The 22,254-nt window shown below is 35.4% G+C and overlaps 1 pseudogene; it reads left to right on the top strand.

The window, feature by feature from the left end:
- The first annotated feature begins 7,234 nt into the window (after positions 1-7,234).
- Positions 7,235-22,027, top strand: LOC114172714 (uncharacterized; annotated as a pseudogene).
- The last annotated feature ends 227 nt before the right edge of the window (positions 22,028-22,254 follow it).

Genomic DNA, 22,254 nt, shown 5'->3' with positions numbered 1-22,254 from the left:
CATCCCAGAAATCACACAATAACCCATAACGAGGTTACCTGAACCTGCCGCCTCTTCTTCGGTCATGGCGTAGACTCTGCCCGTCACCTGAGGCCTGTTGCCTCTATCTCTCCGCTGGTGCTGGTGAGGAGTCTGAACTAGAGGGCGTGCCGCTGCCCTAGCAAGAGTGGGACAATCCTTCCCAAAGTGGCCCTACTTGACACAATTGTTGCATCTGCGATAACCCTCCAAGCGTGGGCAAGCGCTCCTCAGGTGTGGCCCCCCATATATGTAACATTGCACTCGACCTTGCTGGGGAGGAAGACCCCTAGACCCCTGAGGTTGATGGGGAGGTATGTCATATGGTCTCCTCCGCTCGTTGTGTCTAGGCTTGGACCCAGATGGTCCTCCAATCCTCTGAGGCTGTTGGGGTCGCTGACCCTCTACCTCATTCTTCATCTTCTCCATCACCCTGGACTTCTCCTCCGGAGCGGCAAAATCCTTAATGGATAAGGGTGCTACCATCAAGCGAATATCTTCCCTGAGACCGTTCTCGAATTTCCGGCATCTCCACTCCTCATCGAGCGACAAGGTATAAAAGCGGTTGAGGTGCTTGAACTTCTCAGCATAGCTGGTCACCGTCTTCCCTACCTAGGTCAGTTGGAGGAATTTCACCTCCTTGGCATATCGAATGTTGTCTGGGAATATTTTGAGAGGAATTTCCCCCTAAAGGCCTCCCACGTCATTGGCTCGCCTCTCTCCTCCACGATGGATTTGGTACTGGTCCACTAGTGCTCAGCCTCCCCAGTGAGCATGTATACTATGAAAGCTAACATGTTCTCCGCTGGGCATATTTTTGCATCAAAGATCCTCCTCAGATCCTTCAGCCACTAGTCTGCTGCGTCAGGGCTCGTCTTCCCGTTGAACTTCACAGGATGGTGTTTCAGGAAGTGTTTCAGACTCCACTCCCAGACTGGTGGTCGTGCCTCCGGGCCAAACATAGGAGGGCCTCCATATGCTGCCTTTGTGCATCCTCGGCAGCCACACATGCAGCCTCCATCTGCTACATCACTGCTTGTTGTTGCTCAAGCCACACCGCTTGTCGCTGCATCACCATCCAATATCCATACAACAACCATGCATGTTATGACTTTTCAATGGATACACTACGACTCAACTCGAATCATCCGGATACGTATAACCTGGTCGGATTAAGTGAATGCTTGCACTTGTGGTGGATACCTTTGCTCACCCTCAAGCTGCTCACCCCCGAGCTATGTGTTACAAGTGTTACGATGGATCAATTTTCCCTCACCACAAGGTTAGTCCATAGTGAATTTCAGGCCTCCTACTACTCTCACCACAAGAGTCAGTCCGCTCTAGGTGAAACTAACTAACTCCTTAGAGTGTCAGGATGCAACCTTACCTTGAATCTTTACCTAGTTATACAGATGGGGCACCACCATGGACACCCACTAATAGGGGCCATGGAATTACGTCCCGACCACTAAAGCGCAACCCCGGAGGCCTTGCCTAGAGACTCCAAGGAGTTACACACTGACACGGACCCAACAATCATAAATCAAAAATAAGAGAATACCAATCATGCTTACAATTCCATGTCAACCTCTGAAAAATAACACCTCATTCGTATCACATGTTGAACCCATACCACTGGTCATTACCACCCCTTGAGTATAGGGCCTCATCTCATATCAATACCATGTCCCATTAATTCCAACTCACTCATTATTTTCACATGCCAAGCTCCACGATATCCATCATTCCATTCATGAATTATGTCACACACACATGGCAATCCATTATGTATATATATATATATATATATATATATATATATATATATATATATATATATATATATATATATATATATATATATATCAACATATCAAGCATACCCAAACAATTACAAATCATCCAAGGACAACCAAGCAACCTGATGAGTTCAAATTTTTGCCCTTATTTAATATTTAAATTTGGGGATTTAATTGAATTTTCTGTGCTTAAAGATTGATTTAATTAGCATTTGTGATTATTGGATTTATTGAGTAAGTTTGGTAAAAGTGGTGTAAAAATTGATTTTAGTTGCATAAAATATTATTGGATATTCTAACGTTTGTTAATGCAGTTGGAATTTATTTTTGGTCATTAATAGTGTGGATTTGAAATATTCAAAGTTACAAAATAAGTCCAAAATCAGGAAATTATGGAAAAGAATAAATCAGGAGCTAAAAGCACCTCCAGATTTTATTTGCACACTCCTTCTAAAGTGGACCACCAAAAACCTGTTATGCACCCCCAGTTTTCACTAAGTTGCACCCCTCCTACCACTTAAACTCCACTCAACCAGATCATGCCATGTGGCAATCCCTACCTTTTAAAATTAGCCAACCAGAACAAGCCACGTGTCATAATCCTCCACTCACCAAATTGACCAGTCAGATCTTGCCACGTCATCATATTCTCCATCTCACTCATGAAACCCTAACCCTAATTTTCCTCCTCTCCTTCCATCACCATGGCAGCCGCCACCCTAGTCGCCAATCTCGCCGCTGGCCACCACGATTCTACGCACCAGTCACGGCAGCGACCATCAACACTACCACACCTCTTCGTTCACGCTGCAGTAACGCCACCATCTTCAATCTTCTCCACCATCTTGCCGGAAAACAGCAGCGCCGTCACTCCATTATCTTTGCACCAGCGCGCCTCCACACCACGGTTGCAACCACCATCGCGAATCATCTTCTCTCCGCAAGGAAACCATGGCAGCAACAAGGACGTTAGTGCACCAGTTCGCGCAGCACCATCACAACGAAGCATCCTCCATTCGCACAGTTTCCATCTTCTCCGCAGCGCATCCACCATGCAAGCAGATCGACCACTCCCGAGAACCAGAACAACACCACGTCCATTCACGCACCTCGCATCGTCAGTTTGCTCCACAACTGCAGCGAGCTCCTTCGCTTGAACCAGCGCGCCACACACATAGATACATTGCAGCGGAAAATGGAGCAGCTCCACATGTATCTGCACCTCGTCAGATTTCGTGCAGCACCTGTTCGCGTAGCCAAAGGAGTCCATGAAACCCTAAACGCAACAAACCCTAGTCTGGAGAGAGAAAGTGCACTCTGTGCCACGTGTCAGGCTGCTATTGGATAGTCAAACTGATCAACTGGTCAATTGGTCAAAGCCAATAGTCAACTCTGGTCAAAACTGCAAAAATGATTAAATAAGAGGGGCAGGATTGGAAATTGGACAGAAATTAAGTTGCTAATTAATTAAATAAAAATAAAAGATTTTAGTAACCGACAAATAAAGCCCAAAGTCCAGTTGAAGCCTATATAAAGAGACTTAAGGGAGCAGAAGGAGAACTGACAACTTACATCAGACACTTAGAACTCTCTGGTTTTGGCAAACACCGTCATCCATCACATCTCTCATTCTCTCTTTTCTTTTATTTTCTTTCCTTCATCATATATTATCATGTATTCCATCAAAGCCATGGAGGGCTAAGCTTTAAGGGTTGATACCACTGTAATTTCTTAACTGGATTCTGAGGTTAGATGAATTTAGGTGTTTATTATTTTGATTATTGTTGTGGTTTTTGTTTTTTATGTCCTTTGCTCCTTAATCGAATAGAAAATAATGATTTGAAATCTACATGCATGTTAATCATGAGTTAAAAGGTTTTTAAATTAAATTGAGACTTTACTTTGATTTTATTTAGAAACTTTCATTTGATTAAATAAGTTTTTGCCAATAATTGAGACTTTACTTTGATTAGAGGTAATTACTTTAACTAAAATTAGTCAAGACTTTACTTTGATTAATTAAGTTTTCTATTTGGTGAAGAAACAAAGGAATAGACATGATTAGACATAGTAAAATTAATTGAGACTGTACTTTGATTGAATTTACTATGGACAATCTAACAATTCTCAGTTTTAATTGAGACTGTACTTTGATTAAAAGTGAGAATGCCAACGAATGAATTGAGTCTTTACATTGATTGATTTGTAAATCAACATCAATAATTAATTTAACAATAATCTCTAGATAACCAATGAAGAATCTTATTTAGAAAAAGCAGTGGAATTGACCTATTTACTATTATTGTGTTTACAATCTTCCGTGTCATTTTCTTTGCATATCAAAACCCCCTATTTTTATAGTTGCTAGTTTTAATTGAATTTTTAAGAATCAGATATTTGAGATCAATTTCGTATTCGTTGTAAGACGACTCAGGGTTATCTTAACCCTAACTATTTTGTTCACTACTAACTTGGCAATACTGAAGTTGCTAAAGTTAAGTAGTGGTAATTTGATCGCCTAACGACAGCGATATCAAATTTGGCGCCGTTGCCGAGGAATACGGTTAGTATTTCTTATATTTTGATTTTGTTTTTATTAATTTATTTTATTTATTTATTTATTTATTTTATTTTACGCATATACGTTTAATAGAGTTTGTGTTTTTTGTTGTCTTTAGTTTTATTTTTATATTTCAAGGAAAATTCTATTTTTGTTTTGATTAAGAATTTCTTTTAAGAAATTTTTGAGACTAGTTTGGAAAACTCTGTCTAGGAAAGACTTGGTATTTAAGTTGTCCACTGTGACGCACCTCTCTTTCCTCGGAGTAGACCCAACGACATCTTAACTTATTTCTTTCTTGAAATCTTTCTCCAAAACAAGAATAGGAAGAAAAAAAACACATAGGGAAACACTTTCAGGTGGACTGCATAGTGCATGACTCGGGCCAATCCGGGTCAATTCTATCAACTTGATTCAGAACTTGAAAGGAACTTGCGTAAATCACGCAGGAGACTTGAACTCAAGTGTTCTACTGAAGGAGCACCGTCATCATCTGAGCCTACCACTGAAAGTGTACCGCTAGAATCACCTCGAGTAATTAACATATCTTCTGATCCATCACCTGAACCAGAAATTCAAGAAGATAGAATGGAAGAAAGAACAATAAGAGAGTTGGCTTCACCGGATGCAGCAATTACACAAAACATGTGCATCCAATATCCAAATGGAGAATGTGAGCTTAAGTCTGGATTAATCCATCTTCTACCTAAATTCCATGGATTAGCAGGAGAAGACCCGTACCATCATTTGAAGGAATTTCATGTTGTTTGTTCATCCATGAGACCTATAACAGTGACAAAGGAACATATCAAGCTTAAGGCTTTTCCATTCTCATTGCAAGATACCGCTAAGAATTGGTTATACTGCCTTCCACCAGGATCCATCAATACTTGGGAGACTCTGAAAAGATTATTTCTGGAAAAGTTTTTTCCAGCATCTAGAGTTGCTGCTATTCGCAAAGATATTTATGGGATAAGGCAACAAGAAAGAGAAAATCTTCATGAGTATTGGGAAAGATTTAAAAAGTTATGTGCTTCCTGTCCTCATCACCAAATAAACGAGCATCTCCTCATTCAATACTTTTATGAGGGATTGAGATTGAGTATCATGGATAGACAAATGATAGATGCTGCAAGTGAAGGGTCATTGGTGGACAAAACGCCAACAAATGCAAGACAATTGATTGAAATATGGCGTCGAACCATCAACAATTTTCCACCAGGAGTAATTCTATAACTCTATTGAAGGGAACCTGTGGAGTAGAAGCTTCATATGTTGCAGATCACAAGAAAATAGAAAGGAAGTTGGATGACTTAGCGGCAACGGTAAGGACCTTGACAAACTTACAGAAAAAGCCTATCCCTTCTACCTTATGTGGAATTTGTGCTTCTACTAATCATCCTACCGAGGCTTGTTCTATGTTAAAAGAGACAGGGACGTTAGACAATGAACAACCTCAGGCATATGCTGCAAACATCTATGGCAATAATAGACCACCTCGACAGCAATACAACCATGATTTGTCCTCCAACAAGTACAACCCAGATTGGAAGGAATATCCCAGCCAGAAATGGGGAAATCAACAGCCTCAACACCAACAAGTCTATGTTCCACCTCAACAGAGGCAACAACCACAACCAGCTACAACCTCTGGTGATTCAAACATGGAAGCAATAATGAAAATGATGGCTGACATGATGAAGGGACAAATCAATGAGTTGAAACAGACGATGGAATCAACCAATCAAAATTTGCAGAACCAGATTGGACAAATGGCAAATGAGTTGAATCAGATGAAGTCTAAACAAGGTTCGAGCAATTTGCCTGCACAAACTATAATCAACCCGCGAAATGTAAGTGTTATTACTTTAAGATCGGGTAAGCAAATACAAGGCCTTGGGGATGCCCAAGAAGATGAAGATAAGGACAATGAAGTTGTACCTGATAATGAAAGTGGAAGATCAGATGAAGCAACACAAGCAACATCTGAAATGCCTGCACCCGGTGATAACTCCAGGTTGGTATCCCCTAATACTTCCTCTAAAAATTCTTCTCCTTATTCTCCTCCTCCTCCCTATCCAAACCGTTTGAAACCAAAAACTAAAAAGATGGAGGAGTTAGACAAAGAAATCTTGAATACTTTCAAGAAAGTGGAGATAAACATCCCTTTGTTGGATGCTGTAAAACAAATTCCTAAATACGCCAAGTTTTTGTTCCCTGCATTATAAGAAGTACTAAGTTTGACAATGCTACGTTAGATTTAGAAGCTTCCATTAATGTAATGCCTTTATCTGTTTTTACTTCACTTCATCTTGGACCTCTTAAGTCTACTGGTGTGGTCATTCAATTGGCCAACCGTAGCACAGTTAACCCTGCAGGTGTGCTAGAAGATGTGCTTGTCCGTGTGGACAAGTTAATTTTTCCCGCAGATTTCTACATCTTGGACCTGAAGGATGATGAAGGAATGAGTTCAACCACAATTATCTTGGGAAGACCATTCATGATGACAGCACGTACCAAGATAGACGTGCATGCATGATCATTGACTATGGAGATAGGAGATGAGAAGGTGCAGTTCAATGTGCTAGACGCCATGAAGCACCCGACCAAAGACCATTCTTTGTTTTGTATTGATTTATTGAGTAATGTAGTGAACAATTATGCTTTTGGACTTTTGGACGTTTTATCTGGTTTTTCTTCTTCTTTGGATTTTTCTTTTTCGAATATTTCGGGCTCGATTTTAGACGAAAGAGAAAATTGTAAAACAGGTGATATTGAGGACGCGGTGTCACTATTTGATACCTTTGTAGCGTCCGAATGTGATGCTGAGGTGGCTGAAATTACCTTAGGCAGTAAAATGTTGCCATCTGTGGAATAACCACCCATTTTGGAGTTAAAACCTTTACCATCTCATTTGAAATATGTTTATCTTGAGAGGGATTGGAAACTCCCTGTTATTATATCTGCCTTGCTTATTGACGAGCAGGAACAAAAGCTATTGTAGGTTATCAAAGATCACAAGCGACCAATAGGCTAGACTTTGGCAGATATTCCTGGTATTAGTCCTTCTTTCTGCATGCACAGAAAACTGTTGGAGGAGGATGCTAAGCCAGTAAGGCAACCTCAGAGGAGACTGAATCCTCAGCTGATGGAGGTTGTGAAGAAAGAAGTCACCAAGTTGCTACAAGCAAGTATTATATATCCTATTTCTAACAGCACTTGGGTGAGTCTTGTACATGCGGTCCCCAAGAAATCTGGGATCACCGTGGTCAAGAATGAGAAGAACGAGTTGATTCCTACTCGTATTCAGAATAGCTGGAGGGTCTGTATTGATTATAGAAGACTAAACCAGGCCACCAGGAAGGACCACTTTCCTTTACCATTCATGGACCAGATGTTAGATCGATTGGCAGGTAAGTCTCATTACTGTTTTCTTGATGGATTCTCTGGGTATTTTCATATTTGTATTGCCCCAGAGGATCAACATAAGACTACCTTTACTTGTCCATTCGGTACATATGCTTATAAGAAAATGCCATTTGGCCTTTGCAATGCTCCTGGAACATTTCAGCGATGTATGATGAGTATTTTTACATATTTGTTGGAGCATTGTATTGAGGTTTTTATGAATGATTTTAGTGTATATGGTTCATCTTTTGATCACTGCTTGTCTAATCTTGCTAGAGTCTTGGAGAGATGTGAAGAAACTAACCTTGTTTTAAATTTTGAAAAATGTCATTTTATGGTGGAACAAGGTATAGTTTTAGGTCACGTTGTTTCCAAGAATGATATATTTGTAGATCCTGCTAAAATTGATATTATTTCACAATTGCCTTACCCCTCTTCTGTGAAAGAGGTTCGATCTTTTCTTGGACATGTAGGATTTTATAGGAGGTTTATCAAGGACTTCAACAAGATAGCCAACCCTCTCTCCAACTTGTTGCAAAAGGATGTAGTATTTGACTTTGGAGAGAGGTGCAAAGATGCGTTTGATACATTAAAAAAGGCGCTTACCATCACTCCTATCATCCAGCCACCTGACTGGACATTACCATTCGAGTTGATGTGTGATGCATCAAACTTTGCAGTAGGAGCAGTGCTTGCACAAAAAGATGGGAAGCTATCACATGTGATATATTATGCTTCCAGAACGTTGGACGCAGCGCAGGCTAACTACACCACGACTGGGAAGGAATTATTGGCTGTTGTGTTTGCCTTGGACAAATTTAGACCGTATATACTTGGTTCCAAGGTAATTGTTTATATTGATCATGCAACATTAAAATTCCTTCTAAAGAAAGCAGATTCGAAACCAAGGTTGATCAGATGGATGCTACTGCTCCAAGAGTTTGACATTGAGATTCTAGACAGAAGTCGGGCGCATAACTTAGTAGCCGACCATCTTAGCAGGATTGAAAATGGAGAAGATAATATTCCTATTCACGATGACTTTCCTGATGAAGTCCTCCTAGCATTGACTGTTGTGAAAGGTATGTTTCCTGAACCTTGGTTTGCTGACATTGTTAACTATTTGGTTGTTTCTGCTATTCCTCCTTCCTTTTCCAAATATGAAAGAACCAAGCTAAAAACTGAGGCAAAGTACTATATCTGGGAAGAACCAATCTTATGGCGCATTGGTAGTGACCAAGTCATAAGGAGGTGTGTTCCAGATATCGAGATACCTCATGTGCTTGAGTTGTGTCATTCGTCTCCTTTTGGTGGACATTATGGCACACAAAGAACAGGTAGGAAGGTGTTGGATTGTGGATTATATTGGCCTACTATCTTTAAAGATGCACATAGGGTATATGAAAATTGTGAGCAGTGCCAAAGGGTAGCCAGATCCATTACAAGAAGGGATGAAATGCCTCAACAACCCATGTTATATTGTGAGGTATTTGATATTTGGGGTATTGATTTTATGGGTCCTTTTCCTCCTTCTTCTGGGTTTTCTTATATTTTGCTTGCGGTAGACTATGTCTCCAAATGGGTGGAAGCCATAGCTACAAGGACTAATGATTCTCGAGTTGTAATGAGTTTTGTCAGGTCTAACATTTTCTGCAGATTTGGGATACCACGAGCCATCATCAGTGACCAGGGGACTCATTTCTGTAATAGGCTACTTGAGAACATGTTGAAGAAGTATGGGGTGACACACCGCATTGCTACACCATATCACCCCCAAACTAATGGGCAAGCAGAGATCTCTAACAGGGAGATTAAAAAGATACTAGAGAAAGTAGTGAAGCCTAGTCGAAAGGATTGGGCCACAAGATTGGATGATGCACTTTGGGCACACAGGACAGCCTACAAAACACCTATAGGTATGTCACCTTTCATGGGTGGTTTTTGGAAAGGCTTGTCATCTACCTGTGGAGATTGAACATCGGGCCTATTAGGCCGTGAAAGCATGCAACTTGGATTTGGAAGAAGCAGGAAATGAGCAAAAACTTCAGTTGCAAGAACTAGAGGAGATTAGGCTTGCAGCCTATGAAAACTCAAAGTTCTACAAAGAGAAAACCAAAAAGTTCCATGACCAAAAACTTGTGGCTAGAAAGGATTTCAAGGTAGGCCAGAAGGTGTTACTATACAAATCCAAGCTTGGTCACATGAGTGGTAAGTTGCGCTCTACTTGGGAAGGACCATACATTGTTACAGAAGTCTTCCCTTATGGAGCATTGAAGATCAAGGAAGAATCCTCAGCAAGAACTTTTAGAGTTAATGGGCATCGTCTTCGGATATTCAATGAAAATCAAGATATGCTGAATAAGACGATGGATGGGATGAACTTGACTTCTCCCTCATACCTTCCACCTTGAGGAGGTAAGTACCTTTCATATTTTTTCTTTGCATTTTATACATATTGAATACATTGAGGACAATGCATGGATAAAGTGTGGGGGTGTGGGGAGATTTCCCCCTTTTCTGATTTTGTTTTCTATTTCTTTTGTTTCTCTTTTCTAATTTTGTTTTTTGTGTTGTTTTCTTTAAAAAAAATTCAATAAAACATATTGACATTGGATTTTGGGATTTGATTCACTAATTGGAACGATCATAATTCTGGGAAAATAAGAGTCATGTGCTATGAATGGATTGTTTATGTGATTTACTAATTGAGTTGATTTGAGAGTTTCTGGAATAAATCTTTTGTGAAAGAGTTTTTGACCTTGTGAGTTTTGAGCTTTATTGTAAGGATGAACTACCATGTGTCATTCCTATTTGTCTTGTGTGACTTGCTCATGTCTTGTTGGTACTCAAATGTTTAGCTTGATTCTGTTGTTTTGCATCTTAGGTGAACATGCATGATTTGATATGACTGAGGCATTTCTTGTTTTTAGCTACTTGGCCAAATAAGCTAACCATGACATTGATCCATTGGCAGCCCCTTGAGCTTAAACCTTTTTTTCTTGTTTTGAGCATATTGCTAAACCTTAAAAAGAAAAAGACCATTTTTTTTCCTTACCTTAGGGAGAAAGAAGGAGCTAGTGGATTATGTTGAGATTGGTTGAGGAATAAAGTGTGGGGGTGAGTATTTCCCCCACAAAGTTATAAAAATGGCAAAAAGGAAAATAATAGTTGATGACAGAGTGTTGAAATGAAAAATGATTGTTGTCTGAAAAAGAGCAACAAAGGATAAAAGAGAAAAAAAACAAAGAAAAAAAATAAGGATTGTTTTTGAAACTATGCCCCATAATTCTTTCTTCCTTACTATTTCAAAAACACACAAATCCTAAAGTTTTTCCTACCTTTGCCTTGGCCTCATTATATCCTGTGAAAAGTCCTCATGATTTTTGAATGCATGTTTTCTGAAAGCTGTGAATATTAGAGTCTTGCTAAGCATTGAGAGTGTTTACTTGCATGGGTATTTTAAGTGAAAACACAAGCCAAAACACTTGAGCGCATTTTGGTGAGAAAATATACATTTAACTTGAGTGTTTCTCTTTCATATTTGATTATCTTGTAAACTCAAAAGATTAATTCATGTGTGAAAAACATAATTTTATCCATTTGTTTGTGCATGACAACATGATTTCTAAAAGATTGATCTGTTTTCATTTGTATTCATTTCTTTAATCCACTGAAAATATGGAATAAAAGACCTTAGAATAAAGTTTTGAAATTATTCAATTCTGCCCAGGAGTGCAAAAGGATAAGTGTGGGTGTGTGATGAGTTCAAATTTTTGCCCTCATTTAATATTTAAATTTGGGGATTTAATTGAATTTTCTGTGCTTAAAGATTGATTTAATTAGGATTTGTAATTATTGGATTTATTGAGTAAGTTTGGGAAAAGTGGCGTAAAAATTGATTTTAGTTGCATAAAATATTATTGGATATTCTAACGTTTGTTAATGCAGCTGAAATTTATTTTTGGTCATTAATAGTGTGGATTTGAAATATTCAAAGTTACAAAATAAGTCCAAAATCAGGAAATTCTGGAAAAGAATAAATCAGGAGCTAAATGCACCCCCCGATTTTATTTGCACACTCCTTCTAAAGTGGACCACCAAAAACCTGTTCTGCACCCCTAGTTTTCACTAAGTTGCACCCCTCCTACCACTTAAACTCCACTCAACCAGATCATGCCATGTGGCAATCCCTACCTTTTAAAATTAGCCAACCAGAACAAGCCACGTGTCATAATCCTCCACTCACCAAATTGACCAGTCAGATCTTGCCACGTCATCATCTTCTCCATCTCACTCATGAAACCCTAACCCTAATTTTCCTCCTCTCCTTCCATCACCATGGCAGCCGTCACCCTAGCCGCCAATCTCGCCACCAGCCACCACGATTCCACGCACCAGTCACGGCAGCCACCATCAACACCACCGCACCTCTTCGTTCACGCTGTAGTAACGCCACCATCTTCAATCTTCTCCACCATCTTGTTGGAAAACAGCAGCGCCGTCACTCCATTATCTCTGCACCAGCGCGCTTCCACACCACGGTTACAGCCACCATCGCGAGTCATCTTCTCTCCGCAAGGAAACCATGGCAGCAGCGGAGATGTTCGTGCACCAGTTCGCGCAGCACCATCACAACGAAGCATCCTCCATTCGCACAACTTCCATCTTCTCCGCAGCGCATCCTCCACGCAAGCAGATCCACCACGCCGGAAACAACACTCACGAACCTGCACCAGATCAAAGAAGACGAATCGCTCCCGCGAACCAGAACAGCACCACGTCCATTCATGCACCTCGCATCATCAGTTCGCGCCACCACTGCAGCGAGCTCCTTCGCTTGAACCAGCAAACCCTAGTCTGGAGAGAGAAAGTGCACTCTGCAAACCCTAAACGCAGCAAACCCTATTGGACAGTCAAACTGGTCAACTGGTCAATTGGTCAAAGCCAACTGTCAACTCTGGTCAAAACTGCAAAAATGATTAAATAAGAGGGGCAGAATTGGAAATTGGACAGAAATTAAGTTGCCAATTAATTAAATAAAAATAAAAGATTTTAGCAACCGATAAATAAAGCCCAAAGTCCAGTTGAAGCCTATATAAAGAGACTTAAAGGAGCAGAAGGAGAACTGACAACTTACATCAGACACTTAGAACTCTCTGGTTTTGGCAAACACCGTCATCCATCACATCTCTCATTCTCTCTTTTCTTTTATTTTCTTTCCTTCATCATATATTATCATGTATTCCATGAAAGCCATGGAGGGCTAAGCTTTAAGGGTTGATTCCACTGTAATTTCTTAACTGGATTCTGAAGTTAGATGAATTTATGTGTTTGTTATTTTGATTATTGTTGTGGTTTTTGTTTATTTATGTCCTTTGCTTCTTAATCGAATAGAAAATAATGATTTTAAATCTACATGCATGCTAATCATATGAGTTAAAAGGTTTTTAAATTAAATTGAGACTTTACTTTGATTTTATTTAGAAACTTTCATTTGATTAAATAAGTTTTTTCCAATAATTGAGACTTTACTTTGATTAGAGGTAATTACTTTAACTAAAATTAGTCAAGACTTTACTTTGATTAATTAAGTTATCTATTTGGTGAAGAAACAAAGGAATAGACATGATTAGGCATAGTAAAATTAATTGAGACTGTACTTTGATTGAATTTACTATGGACTTTCTCAGTTTTAATTGAGACTGTACTTTGATTAAAAGTGAGAATGCCAACGAATGAATTGAGTCTTTAGATTGATTGATTTGTAAATCAACATCAATAATTAATTTAACAATAATCTCTTGATAACCAATGAAGAATCTTATTTAGAAAAAGTAGTGGAATTGACCTATTTACTATTATTGTGTTTACAATCTTCCGTGTCATTTTCTTTGCATATCAAAACCCCCTTATTTTTATAGTTGCTAGTTTTAATTGCATTTTTAAGAATCAAATATTTGAGATCAATTCTATATTCGTTGTGAGACCACTCAAGGTTATCTTAACCCTAACTATTTTGTTTACTACTAACTTGGCAATACTGAAGTTGCTAAAGTTAAGTAGTGGTAATTTGATCGCCTAACGACAGCGATATCACAACCAAACCACGCACTGTCTCGCCCAATCCCTCGCTCAGGTGAGACAGTCTCGCTCAGGCGAGCCCCCATCGCCTAGGCGGGGGCTCGAAAAGGAAATAGGAACCAATGCGGGGTCTCGCTTAGGCGAGATCCCTCTCGCCTGGGCGAGTGGTTTGCTCGCTCAAAATAATAAGCTGGTCGTTTGGGTGACCTTTCACGAAAAAGGATTTGGGCGAGCCTCCACAAGACTCGCTTAGGCGAGTCCGACTCTCCTGGGCGAGATTATTAGTTCTCCCCCTGATTTCACCTGCAACAGATGGATCTTTCAACCCCAGCCAATCACACAAAGCATTTCACGTCCCAAGAACAATGATTAACCCATACAAACAATTCGCAAGCTCAAGAACAGGCATAAAAACACAACTTAAACCCGAACCCTAACTTCCCGTACCTGGAAACGTTAGCTAAGGCTTTGATACTCGAACAGTGAGGGACAATAGCTCATGGGACAATTTCGCGAGCTGAAAAACAGTGGGACAAGTTCCAAAAATGAGCTCATTAGAAAGCTCTAACTGAGAACATACAGAAGAATCAAAATGAACATAGAGCTTGAGTTGGGAGGGACTTACACGGAAAAGAAGAATGAGGCTGAGCTTGCTAAGTTATGACGACTCCAAACCCTAGCAGAGGATGACGGCAGCTGCTCTAAGAGATGTGTGGGATCTGTTTTACGAAGAGTAGTTACAAGTTAGGGTTTTGGGGTATCTTAGGTCAGAAATTGAATTGGGCCAACCCCATTTAGGCCCAAAAGATTGGGCGGCCTCTACAATAAGATGGGCAGAAATAATTGGGCCTTACACCAGAGGTGTGCATTTATGTTGTCTTTCTAATAACTCTAAAATATCATATACATATTTTCTTACCTTTCTTTTTCTATTTTTTAAGAAATCTTTTTAAATCTCATGTATATAACCATATTCACCCACGTAACAATATATCTTTTCAATAAATCCATTTAACAAATAATCATCATTTATAACTCATTTATAGTGCAATAATTACTTTATATATCCTTCAAAATAATCTCTTATCTTTCATATTCTAAAACATCATTTAAATAAAATAAATCTTTTAAAATAATAAACCATTACGTTTCTTATAATAACTTTCTAAATCAATACTTTTTAAATAATTAATGGTCACTTAAAAATATTTAACATCTTTTAACAGTATCTCATAATATTTAACGACGTATATCTAGTATATTTTTAATTAAATAAATTTTAAACCATTTTGTCTTTTACTTTAAATATTTATTTAATCTCATTTATTTATTTTTATAATTATTATAATTTTTTGGATCTCTTATTCTCTTAACAAATAAATTTTTCGTCCTAAAAAATGAAATTTCTAGAATGCATTTTATACAAAATTAAAAATATTTTAAAACTGTACAAAATTAAATTAATATTTTAAAACATGAATTTAATCGTATAAAATCATATTATTAGTATCTATATATAAATATTTATACAATTGTATAATTAGTTATTAAATTAAATCATTAGTTATTGTAATATATATATATATATATATATATATATATAATTTATACATAATTTTATTTATTAATTTAATCCCCATTAGTAATCATATTATTAATAATAATATTATGAATGAAAAAATAAAAATAACCGAAGCTTCCTAAAATTTCCAAATAATATTATAATATTATTTGATAGTTACATTTGACGGATTTCACTCCCAGTCATTTCAGTATATATAGTTATCATCCCTAACATTAAATATATGCTATAAAACATAACAGAAACATATTCGTATATATTTATATATTTATTATGTACATATAATGGATCATGCTTCTACTAATATACGACGAAATAGAAGATACATAAATCTGAAACTTTTCTGATTCACAGCTTAGAATATATATATATATATATCAACATTTCGAAAAATAAAAACAGTCCACAACATTTAATACCCATTAAATCTATTCATTTCTAAAAATAATAACAAATCAACAACATTAAATAAACAAAAAAAAATATTATTCTGATACCAATCGAAATTTTTTGGTTAAATCATGTATTAGTTTTATCTCCTTCAAATATTTGAAGAAGTCATTCATATAACTACAATATAATACTATTAATACTGTGTCAACACTTGACTCATAGAACTCTAAAACTATCACAAATGTTAGGGCTGGGCAAAGTTATTCTAATTGCACTGAACTATAAGTTATCTGTACTATATTATACTAAAAGAATTAAACTATTGTCAATGAAAACTGTACTGTATTATTTTGTAGTTTAGTTTATAAAAAACTCAACTTCTTGTATTTTAGTGCAATTAATTGTGTGAACTGTGTGTTTTATTCTTCTTTTTTATGGTACCAATCCCATATCTTTTTCAATCATCATTGTACTACGACACAAATATGAGAGTTAGCATAATTTTTTTTCAAAGAGGCCAAAATAAAAAGTTAAAACCACGCATGATTTATCCTTAACTTATTAACCCTACATCCCATTTCGTGTTTTTTTTTCATAAGATTTTAAAGAAAAATGAAATTTATGTATAAACTAAATTATGTATATGTAAATTAAAAATTTAAATACAATATTACATGGAAAAAAATTGTTTGTGTCAGTATAAGTTGTTGAACAAAAAAAATTGAAACTAATTATCTTGAGTTAAAAATGTGATAACATTCTTATAACTTATTGATACTTAATTTCACTACTATTTCTGTTCAAAACTTGATAAAATTTTCATAAATTAATTTACAAAATAGTTAATTTTAATTATTTTAAAAAAACTTTATAGAAATCAATAGTCTCGTAGACGTGGAGAAGTTCAAGCCTATACTTAAAAAAAAAACACTTCTCACCTTACACTTTGGTTGATAGATTTTATTTTTCCTCTTTAAGAGATGGATACATGAACTCTGACTAAAAAAAATCATTTTTGGAAGTGACTGATATTTTTTTTTCACAACTTTTTACTTTAATGTCTCTAAGCTATGCTTTAATGGTTTCGTGATAATCCACAAACCACATAATCACAAACAAGATATTTGGAGATGTATTAATTTTTTTATTTTGTTGTTTATAGGAAAATCAATATTTTTAAGTAAAGATAAATTTTTCCTATTTACTATTTACTTAGTTTTATGTATTTTTTTTTGTTTACGAGAACCTATATTATGAATGAAGTGGGTAAATACTACCTAGTTTCTTAATTGAGATGCAACGTTTAGTTGAATAAGTTATTTAAGTAACTCAAAAACCGTTCACAATCATTTCGATTCAAAAATATTGTAGTTCGATTCAAAATTAGTGTAGTTCGGTTCAAAAATAGTACAGTTCAAAAATATGATATGGTATATAGTAGTCAGTTTAATTCATATTGCAAGTACAATTCAGTTCAGTGCAGTTAGATATAACAAAATAATATTTAGTTAAATTTAGTTCAGGTGAACTATTTTTTAGTTCAAAAATAGAGCAATTGATTCAAAATGAGTGCAATTCGGTTCAAAAATAGTGTAATTCAGTTCAAAATTAGTGCAATTCAGTTCAAAATCAGTGCAATTTGGTTCGAAAACGGTTCAAAAACAATGTTGTTAAGTTCAAAAGTAATGCAGTTCAGTTAAAAAATAGTGTAGTTCAGTTCAAAAATAGTGCAGCTCAGCTCAAATGTAGTGCAGTTCATAAAACAATTCAATTTATAACAGTTCAGTTCATATTATAGTGCAGTTCAGTTCAATTCAATTTATTAGAAAAAAAAAACAGTGCAGTTCAGTTTGCCTGAACTGAAGGTTAATATTTAAATGCTTGTGTTGTCATTAGCGTGAGTTCAAACCATTTTTTTTAATAACTTATTTGAACTTAGGTTGGACCCTCTCTTATTAAATTTATAATCATTCTAAATACAAATTAATAATAATAGAATCTCAAGTCATTTTAAACAATAATTAATATCCAACCAAATTATATTTTCATTTATAATTAAGATATATATTTAGGAAGTGCAATTCCAAGTTATAAACTAAAATATACTAGCAACATAGGAACCAAAAATAGAGCAATTGATTCAAAATCAGTGCAATTCGGTTCAAAAATAGTGCAATTCAGTTCAAAATTAGTGCAGTTCAATTCAAAATCAGTGCACTTTGGTTCAAAAACAATGTAGTTAAGTTCAAAAGTAGTGAAGTTCAGTTAAAAAATAGTGTAGTTCAGTTCAAAAATAGTGCAGCTCAGCTTAAATGTAGTGCAGTTCAGTTTAATTCAGTTTATTAGAAAAAAAAAACAGTGCAGTTTAGTTCGCCTTAACTGAGGGAGCAATTTGAAATTTGTGATTTTTCAAGCAGTGTAGTCAGAGAGGTTGGATATATACAATTTTTAGGTTTAAATACGCTTTTGGATTGCGCACACTTTTTACGCTAGTTTAGATATCTTAGTTTTGAATATATATTACTTTATATTTTAATAAAATTAAATTGTAGAAGCTAAATATGTACTAAACTATAAGAATAAAAACTTTATAAATTGAAACCTTACTACTAACTAGTATTTATGAAAAAACACGTGTTATTGAATCTCTAAATATTAACAAATTCAGCTTAAGTTAGCCTAAGAAAACCCCTCCTAAATTTTTTGTTACAATATAGTTTTTTTATAATATATTTAAGTAATTATATTTTCTTATAAAAAAAATCTAGGCATATTAAAATTCATTATTTTAGTATATCAAATTAAAAGATGAGGATATAAAAAATTTGTTTTAGAATACTAAAACAAATTTTATTGAATATCAAATTTAATATGTTGATTATCTAATTTTACCTTCTAAAATTTGATAACAATATACAACAAACTCCTTCACCCTCTTCTCTATTTGCTCCCTCCAGAGCCTCTTCAAATCTTTTCCCTTCTTCTCTCCGTTTTCTACTACTTTTGACGTGGATTATCGTTCTCATCTCTTTTTCTCTTGTGAAGGTAGAGAACACAAAATGGTGATGAAGAGCAAGAGTAAGAAAACCCAATCCCTGTTCTTTGATATCAGTAGTGTGCAATGATTTTAATTGTTTATTTTTTTTATTATTGTTGTAAACTTTTTGGGTTGCAGAGATTAAGAGTAAGAGGGTTTCGTTGAAGAAGAAGTACAAGGTGATACGGAAGGTGAAAGAGCACAATAGAAAAAAAGGGAAGGAAGCGAAGAAGCTTAGGCTGAGTGGGAAAAATAAGGTTGAGAAGGATCCTGGTATTCCCAACAATTGGCCTTTTGAGGAACATGAACTCAAAGCCCTTGAAGCTCGAAGGACGAAGGCCATTGAGGAATTGGAGCAAAAGAAAGCCGAACGCAAGGAGAGGGTAATTGTTTTATCATTATTCAACTCCCATTTCATGAATTATTTCCATCGTTGGTTGATTATGTTTATTATGATTTGTTATGTTACATGATCAGCTAAATGAATGAATAAATAAAAAATGTCGGTAGAAGTTTTATGTAAACCTTGTTCCTGTAGAAAGTTCTTCATGGACAGGAAGAAAGATATATGATAGAAGATAATGAGGGCGCTTGACTGTTGGTAAATTAAAATGTGTTTGTATTATTGTATAAGTGAAGATTGACTGTTGCTATGAAGAAAAACAGTCCTTTTTGATTTCTGTTTTCCTTGGAGTTAGGAACTTACTATTCATTACTTGTTTGAGGCTCGTAAAAGGAAATTGGGCTTGCTAGAGGAGGAATATGACTCTAAGTTGCTAGAGGATTCTAATAAAAATACTAATGATTTTTATAATGCTGCAAAGACCAGAGGTGTGCATTTGTGTTGTCTTTCTAATAACTCTAAAATATCATATACATATTTTCCTACCTTTCTTTTTCTATTTCTTAGGAAATCTTTTTAAATCTCATGTATATAACCATATTCACCCACATAAGAAATCGTATATCTTTTCATTAAATCCATTTAACAAATAATCCTCATATATAACTCATTTATAGTGCAATAATTACTTTATATATCCTTCAAACTAATCTCTTATCTTTCATATTCTAAAACATCATTTAAATAAAATAAATCTTTTAAAATAATAAACCATTACGTTTCTTATAATAACTTTCTAAATAAATACTTTTTAAATATTTAATGGTCACTTAAAAATATTTAACATCTTTTAACAATATCTCATAATATTTAATGACATATATCTAATATCTTTTTAATTAAATAATTTTTAAACCATCACTACAAGAAATCAAGTTATTAGAGTCCCAATATAACCCTTCCAAAATCCAAAAACGGACGCTATCCAAAATTTGCGTGCGAATAAGAGTGGACTCAAAAAAGAGACGGCCTATCCCATTGAAAAGTGACTCTTTCATTTTTTGACACATTTACCTATGTTGCCAGTAGCGTGGGTCTGGCTCTCACTTCCAATTTAATATTTAAATGCTTGTGTTGTCATTAGCGTGACTTCAAACCATTTTTTTTAATAACTTATTTGAACTTAGGTTGGACCCTCTCTTATTAAATTTATAATCATTCTAAATACCAATTAATAATAATAGAATCTCAAGTCATTTTAAACAATAATTAATATCCAACCAAATTATATTTTCATTTATAATTAAGATATATATTCAGGAAGTGCAATTCCAAGTTATAAACTAAAATATACTAGCAACATAGGAACCAAAAATAGAGCAATTGATTCAAAATCAGTGCAATTCGGTTCAAAAATAGTGCAATTCAGTTCAAAATTAGTGCAATTCAGTTCAAAATCAGTGCAATTTGGTTCAAAAACAATGTAGTTAAGTTCAAAAGTAGTGAAGTTCAGTTAAAAAATAGTGTAGTTCAGTTCAAAAATAGTGCAGCTCAGCTCAAATGTAGTGCAGTTCATAAAACAGTTCAGTTCATATTATAGTGCAGTTCAGTTTAATTCAGTTTATTAGAAAAAAAAACAGTGCAGTTTAGTTCGCCTTAACTGAGGGAGCAATTTGAAATTTGTGATTTTTCAAGCAGTGTAGTCAGAGAGGTCGGATATATACAATTTTTAGGTTTAAATACGCTTTTGGATTGCGCACACTTTTTACGCTAGTTTAGATATCTTAGTTTTGGATATATATTACTTTATATTTTAATAAAATTAAATTGCAAAAGCTAAATATGTACTAAACTATAAGAATAAAAACTTTATACATTGAAACCTTACTACTAACTAGTATTTATCAAAAAACACGTGTTATTGAATCTCAAAATATTAACAAATTCAGCTTAAGTTAGCCTAAGAAAACCCCTCCTAAATTTTTTGTTACAATATAATTTTTTTATAATATATTTAGGTAATTATATTTTCTTATAAAAAAAATCTAGGCATATTAAAATTCATTATTTTAGTATATCAAATTAAAAGATGAGGATATAAAAAATTTGTTTTAGAATACTAAAACAAATTTTATTGAATATCAAATTTAATATGTTGATTATCTAATTTTACCTTCTAAAATTTGATAACAATATACAACAAACTCCTTCACCCTCTTCTCTATTTGCTCCTTCCAGAGCCTCTTCAAATCTTTTCCCTTCTTCTCTCTGTTTTCTACTACTTTTGACGTGGATTATCGTTCTCATCTCTTTTTCTCTTGTGAAGGTAGAGAACACAAAATGGTGATGAAGAACAAGAGTAAGAAAACCCAATCCCTGTTCTTTGATATCAGTAGTGTGCAATGATTTTAATTGTTTATTTTTTTATTATTGTTGTGAACTTTTTGGGTTGCAGAGATTAAGAGTAAGAGGGTTTCGTTGAAGAAGAAGTACAAGGTGATACGGAAGGTGAAAGAGCACAATAGAAAAAAAGGGAAGGAAGCGAAGAAGCTTAGGCTGAGTGGGAAAAATAAGGTTGAGAAGGATCCTGCTATTCCCAACAATTGGCCTTTTAAGGAACATGAACTCAAAGCCCTTGAAGCTCGAAGGACGAAGGCCATTGAGGAATTGGAGCAAAAGAAAGCCGAACGCAAGGAGAGGGTAATTGTTTTATCATTATTCAACTCCCATTTCATAAATTATTTCCATCGTTGGTTGATTATGTTTATTATGATTTGTTATGTTACATGATCAGCTAAATGAATGAATAAATAAAAAATGTCGGTAGAAGTTTTATGTAAACCTTGTTCCTGTAGAAAGTTCTTCATGGACAGGAAGAAAGATATATGATAGAAGATAATGAGGGCGCTTGACTGTTGGTAAATTAAAATGTGTTTGTATTATTGTATAAGTGAAGATTGACTGTTGCTATGAAGAAAAACAGTCCTTTTTGATTTCTGTTTTCCTTGGAGTTAGGAACTTACTATTCATTAC

The sequence above is a fragment of the Vigna unguiculata genome, chromosome 5 (genome assembly GCF_037176805.1).
Source record: "Vigna unguiculata cultivar grain cowpea cultivar isolate G323 ecotype 2 chromosome 5, ASM3717680v1, whole genome shotgun sequence".
NCBI classification, from domain to species: domain Eukaryota; kingdom Viridiplantae; phylum Streptophyta; class Magnoliopsida; order Fabales; family Fabaceae; genus Vigna; species Vigna unguiculata.
The sequence above is the reverse complement of the archived record's forward strand: the minus strand, read 5'-3'. Positions and strand labels throughout refer to the sequence as shown.